Below are 25211 nucleotides of genomic sequence, written 5' to 3'. Positions count from 1 at the left end.
ATGTGCATTACCACATCATTGGGGCCTACTCCCTAAGCCAACCAACAGAAGACAGAAAAAATTGGTAAAAACATCTATGGCTCACCCACAGCCAATTCTCTCCTTCTAGGAGCAAAGAAGGCTATACCCCTCTGAGTCTGTGCAGTAATAAAGACCACATGACTAGTTATGGCCAGTAGGTGGTGAATGCAAAGAATTTTCCCTTTGGAGTCAAAGAACCACATTCTAGTGGGAGATCTCTCTGCATACTCTTTTTCAGACCTGTGAGATATGTGCTAGCTAGTGTAGCCATACAGATGCATTCTGCCCTCCTGTGTTGCCAGGGGGCCATGTGCCCCGAGCTCTCACCAGCTTCCCTGAGACAAACACCTTCTGTTTGGGGAGTTTCAGGGTCGTTCACTTCTACAATACACACTAGCTTATTTTGACTCAGACTTCAATTCACCCTTTTACCCCACTTTGAAACTCTCTGAGGCCATTGCCAGTTGTTTCTTTAGAGAACTCACATCTCTGTGTAAAGTAAAAAGAGAAAGAGAAGATCAGTTGGATTTTTTTTTTACTTTGGGTATGTTGAATTGAGCAGCATTGTAGAATGACATTGAAGTCACCATCCTAATGTGAGTTGATGATTCCAATAACAACAGGAAACTCATTTTTCATACTAACATGACCAGAAAAAAATATAAGAGGAAGTGAACAACTATGTTCTTGTTTTGGTTTTGTTTTTTTGTTTGTTTGTTTCTTTCTTTCTTTTATTTCAATATGTTCATCTTGGGTCCCTGTCATCCAGTGTCATGTACATTTTGGCCTCTTGCTCGGTAGAGACCTGAGTGTCCCTAATTCATCAGTCTTTTGCTTCTCTGCACTTCCATTATGATGTGGAATTCTAATGCCAGGGCCCCCATCAGCACCTCTACTCAGTGGCTCGAAGTGGGTTGAATTGTAGCCGGCGGCAGGGGGTGATAAATGTAGCGTGAGCTGCCTTTCCCCCAGAAAACTGCAAATTGCCTGAGAAGTACAACCCACAAAAGGTTCCTGTGGAGTGAATTTATCTTGTATTGTCGAGCGGAGAGGGGAAGAGGAGAGACCAGGCATTCTATTTTTGCAAAGTCACATTCGATCTTGTTCAATGTGCAGTCCACACATCTTTGAACGGGGACTCCAATGGAGAAGAAGACTAGCCCAGGAATGCATGACAGATAAATGGAATTTCTTTCCTCTGTTTGAGTTTACAACCATGTGAGCATTTCAAGTTCAGGTCGCTCACTACTGAATAATGATAATGTGTACTGTTGGATACATGCTATGCATATTATATCACCTAGTAATTCAGGATAGAAAAGACTGTGCCTCAGACTGGAAGACAAAACTTACAATCAAAGGGAAAGAGCCACTTTCCATGACATCACTTCCCTCAGAAGGAAAGAGCTATGCTCCTATCCATGGCCCAGGTTTTCCTGGAGTCTCACTTCTAAGTTAGTTTGACCAATGTGGTTACCCCTTTTAAATAAAATTGGCATGGGTCAAACAGCTGCAAATTTTGGAATCTTTCCAAGTGGTGAGATAAAAACAACCTAGGCATATGACTACTTTCAGTGCAATAAGCTATAGAATGAGGAACTTGAGACAAATCATTCAGATATAACTTTCCCTGTCTTCTGAGATAAATGATAACATCAATTTCTTTCGAGACAGAAAGAGACAACACAGGGCCCCTAATGTGACTCCAGCCACAGGTCCAAAGAGACTCCACAAGACTCGTGTGCCTTCTCTATGTTTTCAGATAGGTCTTGAGCATTTTTTTTCAGTTTTACTTACTATATAGGAAATATCCTCTGACCCAACAGACAAGTCTCAACCCTCTTCTGTGTTTTTGAGGCTCACCTACTCCATAACAGCTTCTCTAAAACCTCCAGTTCACAGAGTTGTCCTTTCCTGTAAACACAGAGTGCCTAGAATCCAAAACACCCTCTCTTCTCATGGCAGACAGTTGTTACCCCTTGGCATCTCTCACACACCTGGTGCCTATGCTTTCTCAGCTATGTCAGCAGTTACAATAGTTAATAGCATAGGCTCAGGGATCCTGCTCAATCGCAACCTCTTCAATTGGCAAGTTGGCGCTCCTCTCCACATTTCAATTTCTTCATTGTGAAAAGGAAACAATTACCGTGAGACATACTCCATGGGTCACTGGGAAGGTGAAGTGAGATGATGCATATAAGGAGTCTAATACAGTGTTCTAATGTGCGTGTTACCCAATGAGTGTTGGCGGCTGTGCCTGTCGTTCTTGGGAATAATTTATGGACACACCTGCTGCTGCTTTGTTGCTTCCCTCTCCAGTCCTTTCAACTAGAGCTTTCAGGGATGCATCAGTCACTCTTCTCCAGGATTTGTTGTGGAAAATAAAGGCAGACTTTTTTTTTGTTACCATAGTTTAGGAATTTGTTAGAAGAATGCCTCTGGGAACACTTTTTTTAATTTTTATTTATTTTTTGTACCTGGAGATCACTTAAGACGGAAGTCAAGCACTTGACTGCAGAAATTCTCAGATCTTCCTTATCAGGACAGGACTCCTTAGTCTAGTTGTTGTGCTGCTGAATTAGAAAAGCCACACAGGTTATAAGGTCTACATGGTGGTGTGAATGAGAATACTCCTTATAGGCTCACAGTTTTGAATGTTTGATTACCATGGAGTGGCACTATTTGCAGGCTGAGAAAAATGTGGCCTTGTTGGAGGCATTGTGTCACTGGGGGGGGTGGGGGCTTTGAGGTTTCCAAGGCTCATGCCAAGGCCTAGATTCTTTCAGCCGTCAGACCAGGATGTAACTGTCAGGCATTTCCCCAGCACCATTTCTGCCTGTGTGCCACCATGCTTCCCACCATGATGATAATGGACTAATCCTCTGAAACTGTAAGTAATCCCTCAATTAAATGCTTTCTTTTATAAGAGTTGCCATGGCCATGGTGTCTTGTCACAGCAAACGAACAGAGAACAAGATCGTCAACTACCATGAGCATTAAATATGGATTAAGAACTGAGAGGTCTCTTTAGACACCAAGCTGCTTGAGGTCCAAGTCTTTAGGGAATCCTGAGGCAGGACCTACCAGACCTGTTTCCTCTCTCACTACGGCATAGGGAAGAAAGGGGAAAACATACCCTCCACAGTGTTTAATACCTATGTATGTTTGCACACATGTGCCCTAACCAGTAGATAGTGTAGATAGCGGTATCTTTTCATGGCTGTTAAAGTGTGGGAGGAAAATTCTTTTCATGATGCTAGAAACCAGGAAAATTCCAGACCTTTAGCTCGTAGTCAGAAGCTGCTTTGTGAAGATCTCTGAAGCCTGGAACAGTGTCGTGCCGCCCATACAAATGAGGACAGGACCTCTGTGTCCACTCCTGTACCCAACAGCAGACCTGCTTTGAGTGCCATTGGTCTAGCGGGGTTCACTTCATTCTACACATAGCAGATCTTTTCTCCTCCACCCTTTCAAACTACAGCTCCCAATCCCCAGCCAAGCCAACACCATCCCATCATCTGCGCCACCATCATCCAACCTGTGGTTTCTAGGAACCTTGACTCTTGCACTAGGTAGCCATTCTTGGTTTAATTATTTTCAATCTTCTTTTATTTCTGTTTTTGCAGTACTAGGAATAAAACCCAGGTCTTCATGCATGTTGGGCAAGTGCTCACCCCTACACACACACACACACACACACACACACACACACACACACCTTTTCAGGTAGTCACTGCTAATTTAAAAATTTCAAAAGCAGTAAACATTAACTGTAAAAACTATAATGAATGGGAAAGAATGCTAAACAATAGGAATACCCAGCCTTGGAAATTCACAAACCATAGACTATAACCTATTTGTAGCTTTCAAAAGCAGTATTTCAACTGGCTTTGTAATGAGCAGAGTTAAAAACTAAAATATAATAGTCCAATTGAGTTAAGAATTGAGACTATTTAATTATTGTAATGGTGTTTGAATTCACTGATCTCAAGCTCCATAAAGTGCTTTACTAAATTAAATTCATCTGCTTTTTTCAGCCATGAATTATGCCTTCTCTGTCCATTACAAAGTCCCGTTTATCAGTTTGTAGGTGGGCTAGTCCATTTATAATGACCTTTCCCTGGTTTGTTTGTTTTTTAATGTGCCTCTCACTCACGCCTTTTGTATAGTTTTCTAGTCATTAGGACTGAATTAAAACATTATAGCTCCAATTTCTACACTTTATCTTTTGGAAATAACAGATGGCAGGGGTGGTAAACTTGTCCCCAAAGCACAGACTAAGAGAAACTGAGATACACCACACAAGAAACAAATGCACACCCATGGCTATGATAAACACTGGCCATGAAAGAGTAGAACATATTATTCCCTAAATAGAACAGGTAAATCACAAGAAGAAAAACAAATAGTTGGACAGTATCTTCACTATAATTTAAAAGTTCAAATTAAGACAAAATGCTTCCTTTTATCTATGATAACCATAAGCATTTGAAAATACATTATAGCACTGTGAGGACCTACTAAATGTATGTTAACAAAATACACTTTAACTCATTTAATCCTCACAAGACTTAGTGAGAAGAATCTAGGCTTTGCCACTTGCAGGTAAGATAACTGGGGGAAGAAGTTTTAAGTATCTTAGGGCACTTTGCAGAGTTACAATTCAATCCCATGTACTCATGAGGATGTGGTGAGGAGCCCCATATCTATGGATAACAAAAGGGAAGAAAGTCTGGTATAGGCAGTACAGTGCATACCAGGACACATTGAGTAGAGTCAGATGTGCTTCACCCTACCACCTAGCAATCAAAATTCTGGGTGTGTATCCTGGGGAATGACAGACACACTTGCAAGCAGACACACAGGTATTCTCTGTGCTCCGCTTATTGTGTTTGCTAGTTGAAAAGTAGGTACTAGTCAGCAACCATGCATGGGTAGCATGTATTTCAAATTATAGTATTAGGTAAGCAAAAGTGCAAAGCAATAAGATATAGCCCAAAACTATTCTATAACTTTTTAGATCATACCAACAACACTTAGTTCCAAAGGTTATTCCTGTGGATTAGGACATGAAATCAGCCTATGTTAGTCTGGTCATTACATAGGCAGTGACTTTCAAGAAAATTCTATCTTCTAATCTCAAGAAGTGTATCCTGATTCATGTTGCCTTAATGACAGGTGCAGTTAAGATAACTAACAATTTGATTGGGTGGTGGTGGCATAAGCCTTTAATCCCAGCACTTGGGAGGCAGAGGCAGGTGTATCTCTGTGAGTTCTAGACCAGCCTGGTCTACAGAGCTAGTTCCAGGACAGCCTCCAAAGCCACCGAGAAACCCTGCCTCGAAAAAACAAAAACAAAGAAACAGAGAAACAAACAAAAAAACCTAACAATTTAACCTCATAATAGGGAAAACTAACCTATATTATTGCAGTGAATTCATGACCCTTAGTCACTGTACTAATGCTGTGAAGAGATACCATGACCAAGGCAACACTTATAATAAAAGAAAATATTTACTTGGGGGCTTGCTTACAGTTTCAGAGGTTCAGTCCATTATCATCATGGTGGGAGCATGGCGGCATGCAAGCAGGCATGGCACTGGAGAGGTAGTTCAAAGTTGGGCATCCAAATCCACTAGCAGCAGGAAAAGAGAAGTCACTGGTCCTGGACTGGGCCTTTGAAACCTCAAAGCCCACCCCTAGTGACACATTTCCTCCAACAAAGACACACCTACTCCAACACAGCCACACCTGCTAATCCTTCTCAACTAGTGCTACTTCCTGATAACTAAGCAACACAATATATATGAGCCTCTTGGGGGCTGTTATTTAAACTACCGTGTCCTTGAAAGCAGAGAGGAAACAAAGGACAGGTTGGAGAGTTCTGATTGGACATTTTAAGCACACAATGGAGCCAGAATGCCACTGTTGGCTTTGAAGTTGGATTGGGAACTTCAAACCAAGAAATTCCATTTGTCTTCCAGGCCCTCCAGGAAGAGCCAATGCCAAGTCACACCTTAACTTCAAGTTACAGGGGGTGGGGAGATCTCTTTAGGCAGCATAGACAAGCCTGCTGGACTTCTGACCTGCAGAAGTCTATGAGATGATTTGGAGTGTTCAAAGCTACTTCGTTTTTTAATGAGTTGTTAAAGTAACCACAGAAAAACCAAATAAAATCACCAAAAATACACATGAAATGCAGGGAGCAAAGGGAATGAAAGCAAAGATCAGAACAGGGCTGTGAAAAGTAACAGAATTTACCAAGACATGCTTCTTGCAAGGACTTAGTTAATTTTGCAACATGAACTGAAGACTCGGATTAACCCAGCTCATGAATGTGAGGTTAGCTATGTTCAGAAAAGGATAGTTTGTTAACTGTAAGTCCAGAAACGTAGCTTGGCAGTCTGATCTAGGTGTGGCATAATTTTGTGTGGAATAATAGAGATTGGTCCACTTCCGGACAGGTCTGACATTCTGGGCAGTAAGATCAACACCTTGTATTACCTGGAAGTTGTCATCCCAAAGTGATGGGCTTTCCCAGTGGGGCTTTCCCACACTGACCTGTGTTAGCTTCCCTCTGTGGGTTCAACCTCAGCACTGCACCATTTCACAGCAACCTAGACTTTCATTCCATGCAGATTTCATTCCACCTAACTAGCATTATCCCCAGCCACAGGCAGTTTCAGAAGGCTGTCGCTCAGCTTTATAAATAAGTAGCATATTTCCGCTCACAAAATGCATGTGGAGGGGAGCTTGAGCAGTGCGGGAGTCGAGTCCCTTCCTATCAAAGATGTAAAATGCAATCTGTCAGAAGTCCCAGGCCCGAGCCAGATCTCAGTGTTTTGCCAATGAGAAAACAACCTGAAGCATCCCTGAGCAATGTTCCTGCAGAGGTTTGCATCTGCACAGTGTGTGTGTGTGTGTGTGTGTGTGTGTGTGTGTGTGTGTGTGTGTGTGTGTGTGTGTGTGCACTCACCAGTGTGGCGGGACTGAAGCCCCAGTGAAGGATAAAAATCTGTTGGGGTTTTCAGCATCTCCACCATGTCACTTTCAAGGTAGTTTTCATCTGGTACTTCCAGGAAACCCTACAATCTAGAAGCCCACTATTGATATGCCTGATCCCAGACAATGACAGCCATTGAAACATCCGTCTGATCACATCGGTGACAGTAATTATCTAGGAATTGGACACCAAGTCATTACCAATGAATGAGTTATTACTGGAAACGGTGTCCAATAATGAAGTTAATGGGAGATAATATGACAGTCATTAGATGGACATGGCTCTCTTCATTGTTGAAGAAAGAGGAACAGCTATCAAAGGCTGGCAACAGGCAGGAAGGATTAATCTATGTCAGCATTGTTTACGACCTCCCTGGATTCTATTCTTGAGGCTGAGCTGTGATTGGAGGGATTACACTTCCTGTTGGAAGTTGGTATCAGCATCAAAAAAAAATAAAATAAAATAAAGCCTTGGAATTTTAAACTGTCCTGTGATTCCCTGGCACTGCAGCCTTAGTGCTGGGCCCTGTAAGTGCACAGCTCTCTGTTCTGCCTGGAATAAGCTTCTCTTCTCTCACCTACAAACTTCTGTTGTCCTTGTTTGGTTTTGTCAACTTGAGACAAAACGAGACATAGAGAAGAAGAGGGTAAGACAACTGAGAAAATTCTCCTGTAAGACTGACTTAATGTTGCAGGGCCCAGACCATTTTGGGTGGTGTCATCCCTGGGCTGGCGGGCCTGGATGGTGTAAGAAAGCAGGTTGAGCAAGCCGTGGAGAGCAGGCCAGTAAGCAGCATCCACCATAGACTCTGCTTCAGTTCCTGACTCCAGGTTCCTGCCCTGACTTCCTTCAATGATGGACCACAATGTGGAAGGATAAGCCAAAATAAACCCTTTCCTCCCCAAGCTGCTTATGATCAGGGTATCTTCTCACAGCAAAAGAAATTGTAGCTAAAATAAACCCCTCCCATCTCTAACCCAAATGCTACTTCTAATAATTCACTCTAATAATTTTAATCTAAAAATAAAAGTCACTCTTATCATTTAGCCTCTTCTACATAGGACACCCCTGCCTTACCTGATCCTGTCCTGCTACTCCCAAAACATTGCATTTCCTGCTGAGTGAATGTATAGCTGACCTCTGTGCTATCGAGGATATCTCGGAAAGCTCCATCTAGATCCTGGCCACCGTCTGATGGAGGGGACAAGAGAAGACGACGAAGAGTTGGAAGCAGGGTCGGGGAGAAGAACCAGTTTCCAAGTGAGATGCCACAGTGTGTGACTGACCCTGCATGCCTGAATCTGTCTCCTCCTGAAATTCCCCGCACTACACGAGGAGGATCATCCATACCCTGCTCACTTCAAGGACTCAGAGAAGGTAATGGAAGAAAAGCCAATATAGAATAGCACTTAGGGTAAGATGAAAAGAATGCATAAATACATGGGGATTTTATCTCCGTGATGCACCAAATAGAGACCACAACCTTTTGACCACATATGCAAATTCATTCCCTATGATTTCACGCCTCTCTGAGTGGCCTAAAGATATGCACAGGCAGGGCTGAGACTCTATAGAAACTCTGAAGCAGATAGCTAACCAGTGGCATTCTGTGCCCTGAGGAGATTTCTTTCCTTTTAGCTTCACTGACTACGATTGGGAAGAATTGGGGGGTGGGGGCAGACATTAGTCAGTGGTAAACCTTTTGCTAACACAGAGAAAAAGAAAGAAAATGAGCGATGTTCTTCCTGTCAGGGCATCGTTTGTGGTGAGGTGTATCCGACGGTGTTTCCCACAATACCACTAAGCTTCCTTTTCGAGATGACTGACTCTCCCCAGGAACTAAAGCTGTGTTATGACCTTCTCTCAGAAGGAGGCTGAAGTGAGGAGGTTCTGGAGGCTGAGAGCCAAAACTGGGAAGTTGCATATCGCATCTACCATCACCCTCTCTCCCCACAGCATGAACTTCCTAACTGCCAGGCCACATCAAGGATGAAATGATCATGTTGGAAATTGCTTAGAACTGAGGATACCTGTATTGGTGAATTTGAAAGTGGAGGCTGATGGGTGCTTATTGGCTGGGTTGCTGTATGGTCAGGCTGCTGGACAGGAAGACAGTAAGTGGAATAGTCCTCAGATAGTTACAATGAGAAAGCAGCCCCTGTAGTTATGAAGGCACAAAATCCCAGTATTTGTAGTCAATAACCTAGACACCCAAGTGTACCCATGTGGAGTCAAGTCCAAATTCAAACATTTGAGAGCCAGGAGAACCAATTATTTAAGTTTTAGGACAAAACCCAGCAGGCTAGATACCAAAGAAAGTCCAAGTTTTGCATCAAAGTTTCAAGGCTAGAGACGATTACTGCCCTGGCTCGAGCAGCCAGGATGAAGTGAACTGTGGTCTTATACAGCCTTCAGTTATATTTAGACTTCAACTGACAGGACAACCCCTCCCCCTACTTCTGCTTGTTCCACCAGCTCAAGTGTGAAATAGTTTCAAAAACATCTGTCAAGTGTCTGGGGAGCAGTTCAATTGGTATATAAATTAACCAGGACTGATGAATTTCCCCTTCACTTGGTCCCTCCACAGGGTCAGTATCAGACTCCACACTAGGAATCCCAGAGCCCCTGGAGGCACAGGTCTCCCAGCCATGATGTCCACGGCCCTTCTTCTAGAACATTGCACAGGTACCTTAGAGTGGTCTAGGTGTTCTAGACAAGAGTCAAGAGTCACTAGAGAGAAGATCCTCAATCAGAGAATTACTTAGATCAAATTGCTCTGTAGACATATCTGTAGAGGACCCAACCTACTTTGGGAGGCACCATTCCCTGGGCAGGTTGTCCTGAACTATGAAAAATGTTAGATGAGGATGAGTCTGTCTATAAGCTTATAAGCAGCATCTTCCATGATCCTGCCACACTTCCATAGCTGTGAAGTGAGTTTCTTGGTTGAAGTAATGCTTTTGGGATTGCAATTAGGCCACGTTGACTTCAAGGCCTTTACTTGAGCTCCTTGATTTGTCTCCTATCAATGGTGGACAATGACCTGGAGTTGGAGACCAAATAAAATGCCTTTTTCTCCAAAGTTACTTTTTTTGTCATAGCAAGAGAAATGAAAACCTGAATACCCAATGATGCCAACTGCCTCAGCAATCTGCAACTACTATGATATGGCCGTGCAGGAGCTTCTGTGACCCACAAGCTCCTTGAAAATAGTGGTCATGCCTCCAAAGCCACAGAGAAACCCTGTCTCGAGAAACCAAAAAAAGAAAAGAAAAAAAAGAAAAGAAAAGAAAATAGTGGTCACATCCCTTACTCCCTTTCCTCTTTTCATTGTCCCTCTTTTCTTAATGCCTTTCATAGTATCAAGGACCTGGCACACGGTAGTTTCTGTCTTTAAAGATCTTATCGATTCCTCCCAATGTGTAACACCTATGGGTGAGTGGTTCCTCGTACTTCTCTACTTTTGCCCAAGTTGTGCTCTGGAGTTCTCTCCTCACATTTCCATACTTGATTCTTCAGTGTTTGTACAATCCAGCTTTAATGTCCCTTGGTGACCACATGGTGTCTACTGTTTGTTACTTAGCAAATGGGTCTTGTCTCCATAGACAGCACTAAGTATTAATTAAGTCCCATAATAGGATGCCACTGCTGTTGGTAAGGCTGAGTATTGATGGTGCCCTGAAACAGGGCCTCACTTTTTGGCCCAGCATTAGTATCAGGCATGTCCCAAGCAAGAATTATTCTCTCAGCTGGGATATTTGACTTTGAAAACTGTATTACTTCTTGTTCAGTTAGTTTGTTTTATCTTGAGTTCTAAGAATGCAAATACTCACAGGGCTTAGCGACTACTCCTGAATACCAACTTTGACCAATGAATGGTAGTATAGATAAAGCAAGACCAGAGGAGTAGGACTTTAGGAAGGCACACTCTTCCTGAGCCCAGTGCAAACCTTTTAAATGAAGCAATCACTCTGGTCCTTACCCTGTTCAACTCCAATCTAGCTCTAGTTGGAATCAACACACACTTCTTATAAAATCAGCTAATTCAAGGACAAAATGACCCTGCAGCCTCAGCTCTCATAGGACTAAAACAGCTTCATTTGGCGTGTGGACAAGGCTCGGTGTTGGCAAGATACTCCTGTACTTGGTGATCACGTATCGGTGTTATTCCTCTAGAGTACTTCAAGGATGAGCCTCAGAGTTACTGCAGTGAGCTGTAAATTCTTAGAATAATGCCAATGCCCAGAGGTATTTTAATTCTCAACTATGAAAAACTGTCATTTACAAGAAGCCACATATGACTTTAGAAGCAGATACAGACATGGTTCTGTGCAGGAATTCCACCCTCTTGGTTGACTGGGGTGCCTGTGACCTCACTTTGACTGTGCAGCCTGCTCAGACCATTGAGTAAGGGATTGAAGTCAGCCTGAGACTGTCTATTTGTAATGACTAGAACATTAATTAGAAGTAATTTGGAAAACATTTTACTGACTATGCATGCATTGAGTGTAACCAATTAAACCAATGAGGCCAAATACTTAGGCAGCCAGGCAGCTGTTCACAGAGGTCTAAGTAAAAAGGGAGCTAAGTCCTGCCTACCCAAGACTCGGCAGTTCTGCATTATCAAGGAGTGTCATCTTGTAGAGGCTTCCTGGGGCTGTGCTGGAGGTAAGCGGAATGAAGCATGGAATAGGTTCTAAGAAAGAAAGAGAACACTCATTATTTTTGTAAAATTATACACATTTCTAGAAGTACCAAAGCTATTATTGGCAATTATCTGACATCAATATACAGGAGCTGACGGTGATTAACAGGGGTTAATAATCTCCTAGGCTAAATCACCACATACTTAAGCATATACTTAAGAAGAAGACAAGACTGTTAGAGGAATCAGGGCAATTGTCAACGCACCCAGGCTAACCCAAATGGAATATTTTATCTAGTTGGCTCTTATACCAGCATCATTGCTGTACAGCAACCTTCCAAAGGTCATTGCTGATCTCCACAAATCTCTAGATATCTAAGTTCTATGCTGAATAAACTGCCATTTCTTTTATCTTATGGCTGATGGTAGTATAAATAATTAGTGTCATATTTCACATCTTTAAGGTTCAAACCTAAGCTACTCCCTTATCTTGTATGGTTTTAAATTGTTTGTTCTTTGTTGCTTTTCCAGTGTGAGAAAGCACTTCGTTTAAAGAGGCTCAGTTAGAAAATATTTCAGGCTTTATATAGGCATGATCTCTACATAAGTTCCTGGGTTCTGTTACTGTAACACACAGACAGCCCGAGGTAACTGTAGATAGACAACTGCAACTGTGTTCCAATCAAGATGTATTTGCAAAGACAGATGAGGGAAGGTCAGTCTTTCAGACAATGGTTTTCCAGCCCCAGTCCTATAAAAGAAAGAGGATCCCACTAACAAAGAAACTGCCCCTGCGCTATGTGTTTCCACATGAGGTAACATTCCCTGACACTTTCACTGTTCATGCAGAAGGGAATGGCCCACTTGCACTCTACACTAACAGTGACACAGACCCAGAGAAGTTCCATCACACCACGGTGAGACCAGATCAGTTGTCTGCTAAGGGCTCCCAGTGGCTTCCATAACATGTGAAACATTAACTTCTTCTGCGCTAGGAATCACTCACATCACACTGTTTGGTCTTGTCTCCTCTCCTTCCTCCAAGAAGCCAATAGTCTCCTGCTCTGTACCCTTATCCTCTGTAACCCTCTTCCTAGAATAGTTCTTCTCCCAAAATGTATGCAGCATAACCTCTCCTTCCTTCAGTTTCTATTGAAAAGCTCTCATGGTAAGGACTTCTGGGTTGTAAAACCTGATACTTTGCCTGATGTCCCAGGCCTTCCTTAACTTCAAATATTTCCTTACAGCTCACCAAGATTTAGCATTTTATATGTACATACGTCATATACATGCATATATTTACTTACTTTCTCCTTCCAATTAGACCTCAGAATTCTTAAGGGCAGTAATTCAGTCTGTTTTGTTTGATGTAGTATGCCCACTGCCTGGAACAGTGTCTAGACTATAATCAATACAAACCTGCTAGATGTGTGCATGTGGGGTATAGTCCTAAGAGTGTTCTCATTAAACTGAAATGCTACGTAATGACTGTGGCTACTCTTCTATCTGTATGTGCACTTTCCAGAACTTAGCTTTATTCTCTACCCTAAGCATCTCCTTGCATAGGAGAGATTAAAGATTATTATAGATTGAATGTAAAAAAAAAACAAGGTAATGTTTCTCCACTGAAAGTGTGTGTGTGTGTGTGTGTGTGCACGTGCACCTGTGTATGTGTGTTCAACAGCTGCCAGGCCAACTTTCTGCCTCATAAGAGCACTCTTCAAATCTCTCTATTTTCTTTGAGGTCAACACCTGGCCTTGGCCACAGGTATCTTCTATAGTGCAATGACCTGTTCTACGAGGCAGAATGAGGGGGAAGGACCAGTCCTCAGTGGATCCTGTTTATGGTGGAAAGGAATGTAATGAGACACAAAATTCAACAGAGTCCTTCTTCCCCTCTCTGGCCTTAGAGTTGGGAATAGGAGGCTAGTGAACAATAACAGGAGAGGTTTCTGTCCTTTTGTTTGGGGAAATATGAGATGAATCTTGCTAACATGTAGCCTGTCTCCTACTAGCCTGGGTTTGGATCAGGGCCTGTGGTGTGATAAAGGGTAGCCTAACATTTAGGATGAATGACTTGTATGTGTTCCTAGATAGCTATAAGTGCTAAATTGAGAATTATTAGGTCATGCAAAGAAGCCAGATGAACCTACAATAGGGCCTGGAAGTGAACTTTCTGACCAGCAGACAGACCCAGACACAGTATGAGGCTCAACAGCAAGGTGGCAGTAAAGTCAGGACATGACTGCAATGCTGACAGAGCCACAAGCTATGAGCCTGGTTCTCACCAGCCTTCTAGAGAAGCTTCAGAAACACACTAAGCCAAGAAGACAAGGGGGTTAGCCACCAGATGTTGCAGGAAGAACCTGCAAGAGGACTGTAGTTAAATTCCTCTAGCAGATCCTGGCTAGATCCCAGCAATGCTCTTCCATTTCTCAAGCACGTTGGAAAAACTATATTCACTGATGTATTAATTAGGATTTCTGTTGCTTAATGAAACACCATGACCCAAAGCAACTTTGAGGGAGGAAAGGGCTTATTTCATATTCCACAAATATTCCAGTATTGAAGGAAGTCAAGGCAGGGAACTCAAGGAGGGCAGGAACCTAGAGGCAGGAACTGAAGCAGAAGCCATGGGAGAGTGTTGCTTGCTGGACTGAACTGAATAGCTTTATTAGCATGCTTTCTTATACACCCTAGACCACTATCTAGGGGTATTGCTGCCCACTATGAACAGGGCCCTCCTATATCAATCACCAATCAAGAAAATGCAACCCAAGCTTGCCCACCAGCCAATCTAGTTGGAGTAATTTTCTCAGTTGAGGTTTCCTATTTCAAAATAATTTGAGCTTGTGTCAAGTTGACATAAAAACTATCCAATACAACTAGGTCAGGGCCAAATGACCAAATCCTTGTAAGTGGAATATGAGCAAAATTACGATATTGCTGTCTACCCCTTTAGGATGGATCCAAAGACCCAGAAGTCATACACACCAGAGAACTTCATCAGGATCAGTCAGCTTATACATCAAACCCATGCATAATTCTGGCATATTCTTTCCTTTTTCACAGTAAGTACCCAGATTGTCTACTGAAGTGGGGTGTGTTTGGAAGGGATAAAAAGGTAGAGAAACAGAATCAATCATTAAAAAGCTGCTTACAGAAAAGCCATCTTTCCCACATTGCACAGTGAGATGAAGAAGGAATCGCTTTTCCTTAGGTCAAGCTCCTGGATTCCGTGCGGGAGGAATGCTTGTTATAGAAGATAACATGATGTGCCCCAACTTAATGCCACCAGAATGCCAAACCATACACCCCACTCCCATATTCCTATATGCCAAAAATGAGACTCACCTTTTTCTAGAAAGAGACTGAACATGACCTGAAGGTATTATTTAACTTTTCAACCGTTAAATTGGACCACAGATATATATATATATATATATATATATATAACCAGATATTAAGTTCATTTATTCCACTCACTAAGTGTAAGTTCAGGAGAAAGATCAAATTAATTATAGACAAAAATAAAATCTCATATTTTATTCTTTTGCATATCTATGCTAGGTTAGAATTAAATTTGCAATCCAATTATGCAATTTAGGAGAAAGGTTTGGACAAGACTTCTAAGACTGTAATTCTTGCCTCTAATATATAAGTAAGGTTGGGCTTTGAAAGCACAGAAATAGGGAAATGTATGCAGGGACTGTACACACATACTTTGAAATCAATTTTGTTTTACCATTTGTTCAGGTTCCTTGGAATCTGTAGCTTGAGAGGCATTTGTGAGATTGAGCCATGTTTTATTCATTTTCAACATGGATGACACCTCCTGTTGTTCACCCAGGTGTTATATAATATTCAAACCAACTCACCCAGAGCTGGCACAACATACACGTATAGTGACTTGCAGCTAAAAAAGATGGAGACTACTTCAGAGATCTGCAACTGGTCACAATGAAGAGAATAAGTGACTGTGGAATGCCCAGTCCCACTAACACATCTGAAACCTACACATAAGGGTCAGGAGTGACTGCAGAAAGAAGATGGAAAGAATGCAGAAGTCACAGGCCCAGGACATCTTCTGTTAGATAGTGTCCCCTAGTCAGTGCAGAGAAAATGCATACCCTCGAACTCTCAACAACGTGGAGGTCTGAACAAGACCAGCATAATGACTGTTGTTGACCTGCAAACATAGCCAGGGGGTATTGGACAAGGCTTTGCTCCTTGATGGCGTGCTACCACTGGCCAATAGATGCTGACAGGAGGAAAACAGTTTCCACCAGTGATGAGCTCCCACATAGCTTGTCCAATCCTAAGTACTCAGTCCTAAACACACGTACACACGTACGTATAAGCAAAGCTAAATTGATTCAGTAGGTTGTATAAATAAACAAATAAATAGATAAATATTCATTATATATTTGATAAGGATTAAAGAACTGGTCACAAATTTGGGGAGAGGAAGAATATAGATGCAGGAACAATAAAATAAAAATAAACCTACCATTAAGTGTACTAAATTTTAAAATACTAAAAACAGACAAAAGGTGGAGTAAGAAGATTACAGGATGGACTCTGAACAGACTTTTGTACTCTGGGCTCTGTCTCCTAAGGAGTGCCACATATTGAGATAGTTAAAGGGAAATTTCTTTACCCTCTAGTCTGTTCTAGTTTGAGTCAGTCTCTCTCCTTTCCCCGCCCCTATACTATGAAACTGTTTTATCCACATGCATACGTGCTGTTAAAATCTACAAAAATTACAAGATTCTAACTCAGAACATTTGGCATCTTCTTGCCTCCTTCCAAGTGGCCATCAAAGAAACACTGGTGTATGTCCCTGAGGCCCATCTCCAGTTTTAAAAGGATTTCTTTTCCTGAGTGGAGTCCGACCTAACTCTATTTCTTAAGGATACTGGTATCATGAAAGACTGAAAGCAGACAATGGGTGACCACTGAGAAGAGAAACCATCTGCTCTTTCCAGCTTGTCTTGAGCTGCTCACCTATGAGGTATAATATCGTATTCCCTGCAGATCAAGAACCATTCATTTCTGAAAGAGCAGGCTTTTTTGAAATTTCTGTGAACTTCTTCCAGGAACCACTGGACACTGGGCTAATTCTCCATGTAGTTCTTCATTTTCTGGATCCAGCCCTTAGTTATTTCTTCCTTCCAGTGTCTCCATAGATGTATTCAAACCATTGCCATACTGCCACAGGCTCTGCCCCTTAGTTCAACTCCTGTAAGTCCCTACCCTTGGAGTTAGACCTGACTTGACAGCTCCCATACCACTTTCACAGATTTCATTGCAAATGACCACACATTAGTAATATAGGCATGTCCCTCTACAGTACTGTGCCACTGTAGCCCAAGCTTTGACCCCAGTGCACAGAGACTCACCAGAATTACTGACATCAACATGTGGTCTCAGTTACTCACTTGTCTCTGTTCAAGACAAGATCCCCAGGATGGGTTACCACCTTGAGAAAAGAACAGAAATAGACATTCTGTAAGTATCATCCTTATCATTGGTGAGAAAGAGTTGCTGACATTTTTAAGCATGCTGTACCCTTTTAATATCAAGAAAAAATTTCCCTCTCCCCAATCATCCCTTAACATTTTCTGATTAAGAAATGTATGACAAGAAATGACCATGAATTCAGTTATGCCATCACATGACCTTACTAAGCTTAGTATTGTATGAATGCTTGTGTGTATAGATATGTCTTAGCATAAATATGTATGTCTGCATGCACTATGTATGTATATGAATGCATATGTTTGCATGTGTGTTAGCATTCATTTGTATGCATAATTACATATGCATATTTAAAAATAAGGTGTATAGATAATAGCAAGTCATACTAACAGATTCTCTACCTCTAACACAAGAAACCAGAAGAGTGCCAAGAACATCCACTTAATTTCCATCTGTTTTGTAGTCATCACCTGATACTTTCTTCCTTACTATACGCTATGCAAACTTTCTCCTCACCAATCAGTTTAACCTTTTCCTTCTTCCTCAAAACACTCATGAAATTCAAAGAAGTGGCAGAAATACAAAGACTACATTTATTACACTTTAATCTGCAAAGCAGGAGCTGACATATAGTAGCATTCATATTCTCATGATTAGTTAGAAGGAACTAATGACAGAAGGAGTGACTGTGGGATACCATTGTGTCATGAGAACAAGCTTGGAACCACTGGTTACATGGCTGTATAATGCTAAAATCTCATTCGGTGTGTTATGACCTTTGCCAGGTACTTTTTATATTCTACCAAAGAAAAAAATTAAGATTGAAACTTTAGCTTGAGTCAGTGTTTCCAGTCCCAGTGCTTCCTGTACCCAACCCCATGCACCTGTTTCACTAGAGTAATTCTGGAGTAAAGGAGAGCAAACTGTGGGCATTAGTAAATTATATGAGGTTTTTGTCAGTACTCTTATGATTAATATAGAATATTCTATGAGATCAACTGTGAAGGTTCAGCCATTGACTAAAACAACATCAAACTAGACCCAAGTTCTAGCTGGGCTACTCAGTAAGGAGAATTTGTTCTGCTTGTTTATGTCAATAGTGTGAATTACGCATTCACAGTGTTTAAGATCTCATATCCAGGAATCTGGCTATCTAAATTCCCATTCTGATACCCCTCTGATGAACTGGCTACTTATATGTTAAATGGGAGGATAAGTGTGTCAGAACTAATGCATGTAAGAACTTAGTACATTGGCTCACACATAGTAGGATATAGAATAGAGGATAAAAAGATGGATGGATGGATGGATGGATGGATGGATGGATGGATGGATGGGTGGGTGGGTGGGTGGATGAATGGATATCACCTGCACTTTGTGTTGCATATATTCCCATCTTCCAATTTAAAACAAAACAAAAACAAGTAAAAATACCTAGTGAATATGGACAGCTACTTGCAATATTTACAGCACTTATAATATTTGGCAGGTCTTATTGGCCCATCTGTCTATTTTCTACCATCTATAAACTCACTGTTCCCACTGATGGAGTCATCATGTGTGTTCATGCCAAGCTTTAATGGTATTCACTACTGATTGTATTCATGGCTGTATGAGAAGTATGTGGTACAGTAAGAATGAAAAAACAGTTGATAGAATTCTAAAGCCTGATTTGGTCTCACAATAGCAGATGATTTTCTATAATTTTAACCAAAAAGCAGTGACATTTGTGGAGAGACGGAAGAGAAAAACCTCATGGGAAAAACACTGCTCTTTGCCATTTAAAAATACCAAAATGAGCACATTACCTAAGCATTTACATTGGGTTTGAACTATTCTCTGAAAATGGATAATGTGTGAAATGAATTACAAATGTGGACATTACAGAATATTCTACTTGAGTCAGTTTTGACTGAGCATGAATGAGTTACCTCAAGTAACTGACAGTCTAGAGGAGAGAAAAGCCTGACACCCAATTCATGGTGGATCTGATGGATATGTATGGAAGGGTTATCCTGGATGAATGCTGAGCTAAGTTATGGACGGAGAGGTGTAGAGGGGGGTTATATGGCTTTCTTCACAAGCTTTCCCACCAAAATTTCTAAAGTTATGGCAGGAATTCAAGAAGAAAGGAGAATAGAAGACTTTTCTCTATACTTGAGTCCCAGACCCTGGTTCACAGGCAAGGTAAGTGACTTGTTGACTTTCCACAAATTAGCTCTTCCAAATCTGAAAATCTCTACAATTAGTGGCTACAGTGCCTCACTAATATCTCCCTGAATACTTCCAAGACACAGAGGAGTTTAATCTTCATCCATGTAGAAGTTACCAGCTACCATCTATAGAAACTAAAGGAAGCACTTTAGCTCCTTGATGATGCTGTACTACCAAGCATTAATAACTAATATTATAAAACAATGGAAATGCATTCTTGCACAGTTCTGAAGGCTAAAATATGAAATAAAGGTGTCTCTAGGGTCAAGATCCTCCTAAATGTCAACAAAATTACTTTGCTTCTTCAAGTTTCCTGGGGCCTGTAGGTATCTCTTGGCTTATAAAGGCATCACTCATCTCTGCTTTCTAGATTGCTATAGTCTTCCCTCTATCTCTCTATGCACTCTTTTCTTCCTGTAAGGGCACAAATTACTGAATTTAGAGACTACCCAAAATTTAGTATGATTTTATTTTGAGATTTCTAATTAATATGCATGCAAAGACCCTATTTTCAAATTAGGTCACATGAATATTTGGGCAACACTATTGAACTCAATTCAGCAGTCATGAGCAAACATGCAAGGACTAAATGCCAGAATCAGAAATGCCAGCTCAGCTTACACCTCTACCTCATATGCCAGGCATAGCCAGTAGAAAACAAAGATGCCCACTATAGACCCTTCACCCACATCTTATTTCTGCTTGCTTCGGTACTCTCTATGGATTAAGTAGAGCATTACAAAGGTCACACTTTTGAAGGGAGAATAAAAATGTATCTTGAATGCATGCTCCATTGATCAAGAGTCTGAGGAGACAGCCCATGCTTCCCACTTCCCAGAGGGCTGGCCTCAGCTGTGGTAAAACACTCGGTGGAAACGGCAGAGCTACAGAACCATGACCTCCCATTAGATGCGCTGGTAGAAAACATGACACACAGAGATAAGGAGCAGGGAGACCGCAGGGGAACAAGCCTCTGGGGCAGCAGCTCAGCCTCACCTCTGCTTAAATGACACAGACCACAGGTCCAAGGGAATGCATCTGTCCTACTGGGGACCAAACAACTGCAGGTGGCCTGGCAGCTCAAGAACTGTCTCTAGAGGGAGGACAGGCTCAGAAAGCTCTGACTCTCCCAAGGCAACCACAGAGTTTCTCAGTTGTTTGAAACAGGACACCTGAACCGAGGCTATGGTTTGACACTGGGGAGAGTGTGAAGAATTGTGCACTGGTGTTAACTTTTCCAGAGGAAACACAGATAAGGCACCAATGACTTTCAAAGTATGACTCCACCAAAGTCTAGCCTAGAAAAACAATGAAGTTATTGGGGTTACTTACAGAGCACAAATAAGGGGTTACTTACAGGTACATCAGTGACCCCTAAGCAGCTACATTGCTGCAAAGACACACTCCAAAATGATGGCCTCTGGTACCCCAGAGAAGGGAAAGGGGACAGGATCTCCTGAGCAGATTGGGAGCATGAGAGGGGTGGAGAGGGAGCTGTGAGAAAGAGATGGGGAGAAGAGGAGGGGAGAGTAGAAAATGGGGGAGCAGGAAAATTGAGTCGGGGAAGAATTGAGAACAGGATGAGAGACACCATGGAGGAGAGATTTGGCACTACGGAGATTTCCAGAGATCTACAAGAATGACACCAACTGGCAATCTAAGCAATAGTGGAGAGGCTACCTTAAATGCCATTCCCATATAATGAGATTGATGACTACATTATATGCCATCCTAGAGCCTTCATCCAGTGGCTGATGGAAGCAGAGGCAGACACTCACAGCTAAACACTGAACTGGAACCCAGTTGCAGAGAGGGAGGAGATATGAACAAAAGGGTCAAGACTGGGCTGGTGACACCCACAGAAACAGCTGACCTGAACAAGGGGGAGCTCATGGACCCCAGACTGATGCCTGGGAGGCCAGCATGGGACTGATTCAGACCCCATGAACATGGATGTCAATGAGAAGGCCTTAGCAATCTATGGGACCTCTGGTAATAGATCAGTATTTATCCCTGGCATATGAATGGACTTTGGAGGCCCATTCCATGTGGAGGGATGCTCTCTCAGCCTGGACACATGGGGAAGGCTCCCAGCTCAACTGACAACCAGGGAGCCTGCATGGAACTGGCCACCTAGGCATTCTGCTTATATTTCACAGTTGTGTAGCTTGGGCCTCTTGTGGGACTCCTAATAGTGGAATCAGGGGCTATCTCTGACTCTTCTACTGGCTTTGGGACTCTACTCGTTTATACTTGGCCACCTTGTATAGCCTTAATACATTCAGGGGAAGGTGTTTAGTTTTACTGCAACTTGATAGACATGGGAGACTTGCCCTTTCCTGAACAGAAAAGGAGGAGGAGTGGACTGGAGGGAGTAGAAATATAGAAGGTGGCAGAGGGGAGGGACTGAGAGTGGAGGAGGGAGGGGAAACTGAAGCTTGGATGATAGATAGATAGATAGATAGATAGATAGATAGATAGATAGATAGATCCAAATTCTCTATACAACTTCAAAACCTTTTCTTAAAAAGTTCAAAGTCTCTCAAAAAATTAAGTACTTTCTTACTTCAAAAATCTGAACAAAGTAAAAATCAAGATCCCACTGTGCAAATAACTCAATGCTCAATGTTTGAGATTCGTTTATGGGCTTCTGGACTTCTCCAAAGCCTGGGGTCACTCCTCTGGTTCCATGCCCTGCAGCACACACAGCTTGTCTTCTAGGCTCCTGCTGGCTCCACTTCACTGTCACTGCTGTTCTAGGTGGTCATCCCATGGTGCTGGCATCTCCAAAATGCTGGAGTTCCTCGCTGCATCTAGACTGCACTTCACCAACAGAGTCTCCTAGGCTTCCTTCATGGTGAGAAGCCTCAACTTCTCTGCATGACCCCTTCAATCCTGTGCCTTCAACTGCCACCAAGTCTGCACCTTCTCCAGTGGCCTCTCCTGACCTGTCACAATGACAAACCTCAACTGCTCTCCATGACATCTTCATGCCTTCAAAACCAGTACCACCTGGGTGATGTTTACTCTAACAAGCCCTGCTGCCAGCATGAGGTACAACCCTTGGCTGCCTCTGAAACACAGCTTCTGTGTGCTGACTCTCAGGAAACACTTCCCAGAAGATTTCACCTCAGTGATGCTGGTCTCTTCTTAATCTCCACTAACTTCTCAGCCCCAGCTGACCAGGATCAAGGGTCCCAGCAACGCAAAGGTTTTGCTTTAGTAGTTCTGATATCGTGTTAATCACAGCTGATTCTTCAGTCCTAGCTAACCAGAACCACAGAATCTTAATTTAAAATACTCAATGGCCCTTATAGCATTTTTAAACTTCCTTCAGAAACTTCACAAGCTAGGCCTCCATCTTCTGCATGGCCCTCAACATTCTTACCTTCCAAGCTCCTGCATAGAACAGCTCACCAGCATTGAACACCCAATGGCTTTGGCTTTTCTTACATAAAGTTCCAAAGTCCTTTCACAGTCCTCCACCAAACAACATAATCAGGTCTGTAATAGCATTGTCCCACAATCCTGGTACCAACTTGTCTTAGGTTAACATTGCTGCGTTGAAACACCATGACCAAAAGTAGGTTGGGTAGGAAAGGATTTATTTGGCTTACACTTCCACATCATAGTTCATCACTGAAAGAAGACAGAGCAGAAACTCAAACAGGGCAAGAACCTAGAGGCAAGAGCTGATGTAGAGGCCAAGGAGGAGTGCTGGCTACTGGCTTGCTCAACACACCTGGCTTTCTCAACCTGTTTTCTTATAGAACCCAGGACTACCAGCCCAGGGAGGGCATCATGTACAGTGAACTGTGCCCTCCCCCATTAATCATTAATTTGAAAAAAAATGTTTTACACCTGGATCTAATGGAGGCATTTTCACAACTGAGGTTCCTTCCTTTCAGATAGTTCTAGCTTGTGTCAAGTTGGCATAAGCTAGCCAGCACAAGGCCAAGTTCAGATTCAGACCATATCTGATTAAAATGTCTCGGTACTCACAATCCCCAAAGCGATGGATTGCCTTTTTCTATGTGCATTGTAATTTTATTTTCAGAGATTTCAATCTGTGATATTCCAGACATGATGATAGAGGTTAGATACCAGATTAATTCATTATTGTTTTAAATTAAATTATCAGACACTCAAAGATATCAGACCCCTTCCCCTGCTTTATCAGTCCACATACATGACTGAGGCCAAGCTGCAGAAGATGCCTATCCCCTAACCTCCACAGTACCTGCTGTTCTATGGAAAAGAATTTTCCATGGAGCAGACATGTACATTGTGAGTCTCAACAGCCAGCATTTTATTCAGTCTTTGCAGGCTGGTGCAAGGGAGGCTGGGATGGCCAATCTGCTCTAGAACTAGAGTAGTGTGTCTACCTGGTGGGGATTATTAGCACATTGCCTGATTCCATGTATTTCATCAATGTTCTAATGTAACAGCTTCCTGACCAGGTAACTTCAGTCAGAAAAAATACCAATCACAACAAAGACAAAGTCATTTATCACACCACACACACACACACATACACATACACACACACACACACACACACACACACACCACACTTTGTTTGTATGTGAGCTGAGTATCTCGCTCACTCTTTCATTCTCCTACCACCCTACCAGTCATCCATTCCAGTAGCTAGGAGCATTGCTTCCTTAGGATGCTGTTCTCCACATTTATTTCTTACAGCTCTTCATTTAATGGTACCAGTTGCAACATTGACAGGTAGAGTAGGGGGGTTTGAACCAATTATTTTACTTCTCTGTACTTCAGTTTATTGATCTATTGCAAGGCAGTAAGGCACACCTCAAAGGCTCATTAGACAAATTAAATAATTAAAGCAGTCAAAAGCACTGTACCATCCTGAGTGTTCTACAAGCAGAAAGTAAATTCTTTTAAAAATCCATTTTAAAATTATACCTTCCTTTTTGATTGAGTAAGTAACTGCATAATTAATTCTTTAACTCCTGATACATCCAACTGACTATAACAATGTGAACATGTGGGGTAATCTGTCTCTTTCTGCATTGTGTTCTAAGTGTCTAGCAGGAACTGAGACATAAGGAACATTTGTGGAGAAAAATAGATTTATTTGAACAAGAATGCCAAGGAGTCTGGAATATGGTGCCCTAAAAGGACCAAACTAAGAAATAAGTGAAGTTGGAAGAGTGCTTGATAACTTTGGAGAATGCTGTAGCATGAAAAGCAGCAAGTTCTACTACTATACATGTTTGTCAGAGAATTTATTCAAAACAATAAAGAAATACATTTTTTGCAATAATTATATTATGGTAGAAATAAAGCAGTTGAAAGACACACACACATCTCTCTGGAAAGACAGCAAATGGAGTCTCTTAAGTCTGTCAAGCCATGTGTAACTTCCTTGCATGTACCCTTCATTGCCAAGGTTTGATGGATAAATTAAGATGCTCTTATGAAGTTTGAGGTACACAACAAGCATTCAATAAATGGTACCTGCCCTTACTACAACAGCCATTATTCATACAGAGTAGATTCATTTCAGTGTGATTATGCACAAACCAGACAATTACTGAGAGGCACCACTGTGGTTTTTTTTTTTTTTTTGTCTGAAAGCATCTTATGCTGAAGCTTTGTAAGGCATGAAGTTGCCTTGTGCAGTAGTGATCCCTACACACATACACACACACACACACACACACACACACACACACCTGTTAACTGCATAGTTCCTTTACTGTACCATCTTGGATAACTCACACTAATGCTGTTATACAGCTGATACCAGGGGCAAAACTGCACCCTGGTTACAGGACTCCAGATGCCTTCTGGAACTGTTACCAAGAGAAAAGTCCT

General features: G+C 42.0%; 1 long non-coding RNA gene across 1 annotated transcript in view; it reads right to left on the bottom strand.

Annotated features, from left to right (window-relative positions):
- Positions 1-2502: 2502 nt before the first annotated feature.
- The window catches only part of LOC121137121, a 77520-nt gene continuing 54811 nt past the window's right edge, over positions 2503-25211 (bottom strand). Inside the window, exons 2-4 of the long non-coding RNA XR_005874348.1 lie at positions 17072-17151; positions 11624-11720; positions 2503-2594 (exon numbers count right to left, since the gene is read on the bottom strand). This is a non-coding gene — a long non-coding RNA (uncharacterized LOC121137121). The remainder of the gene's footprint in view (positions 2595-11623; positions 11721-17071; positions 17152-25211) is intronic.

Source organism: Mesocricetus auratus, unplaced genomic scaffold (genome assembly GCF_017639785.1).
Source record: "Mesocricetus auratus isolate SY011 unplaced genomic scaffold, BCM_Maur_2.0 Super-Scaffold_100676, whole genome shotgun sequence".
NCBI classification, from domain to species: domain Eukaryota; kingdom Metazoa; phylum Chordata; class Mammalia; order Rodentia; family Cricetidae; genus Mesocricetus; species Mesocricetus auratus.
The sequence above is the reverse complement of the archived record's forward strand: the minus strand, read 5'-3'. Positions and strand labels throughout refer to the sequence as shown.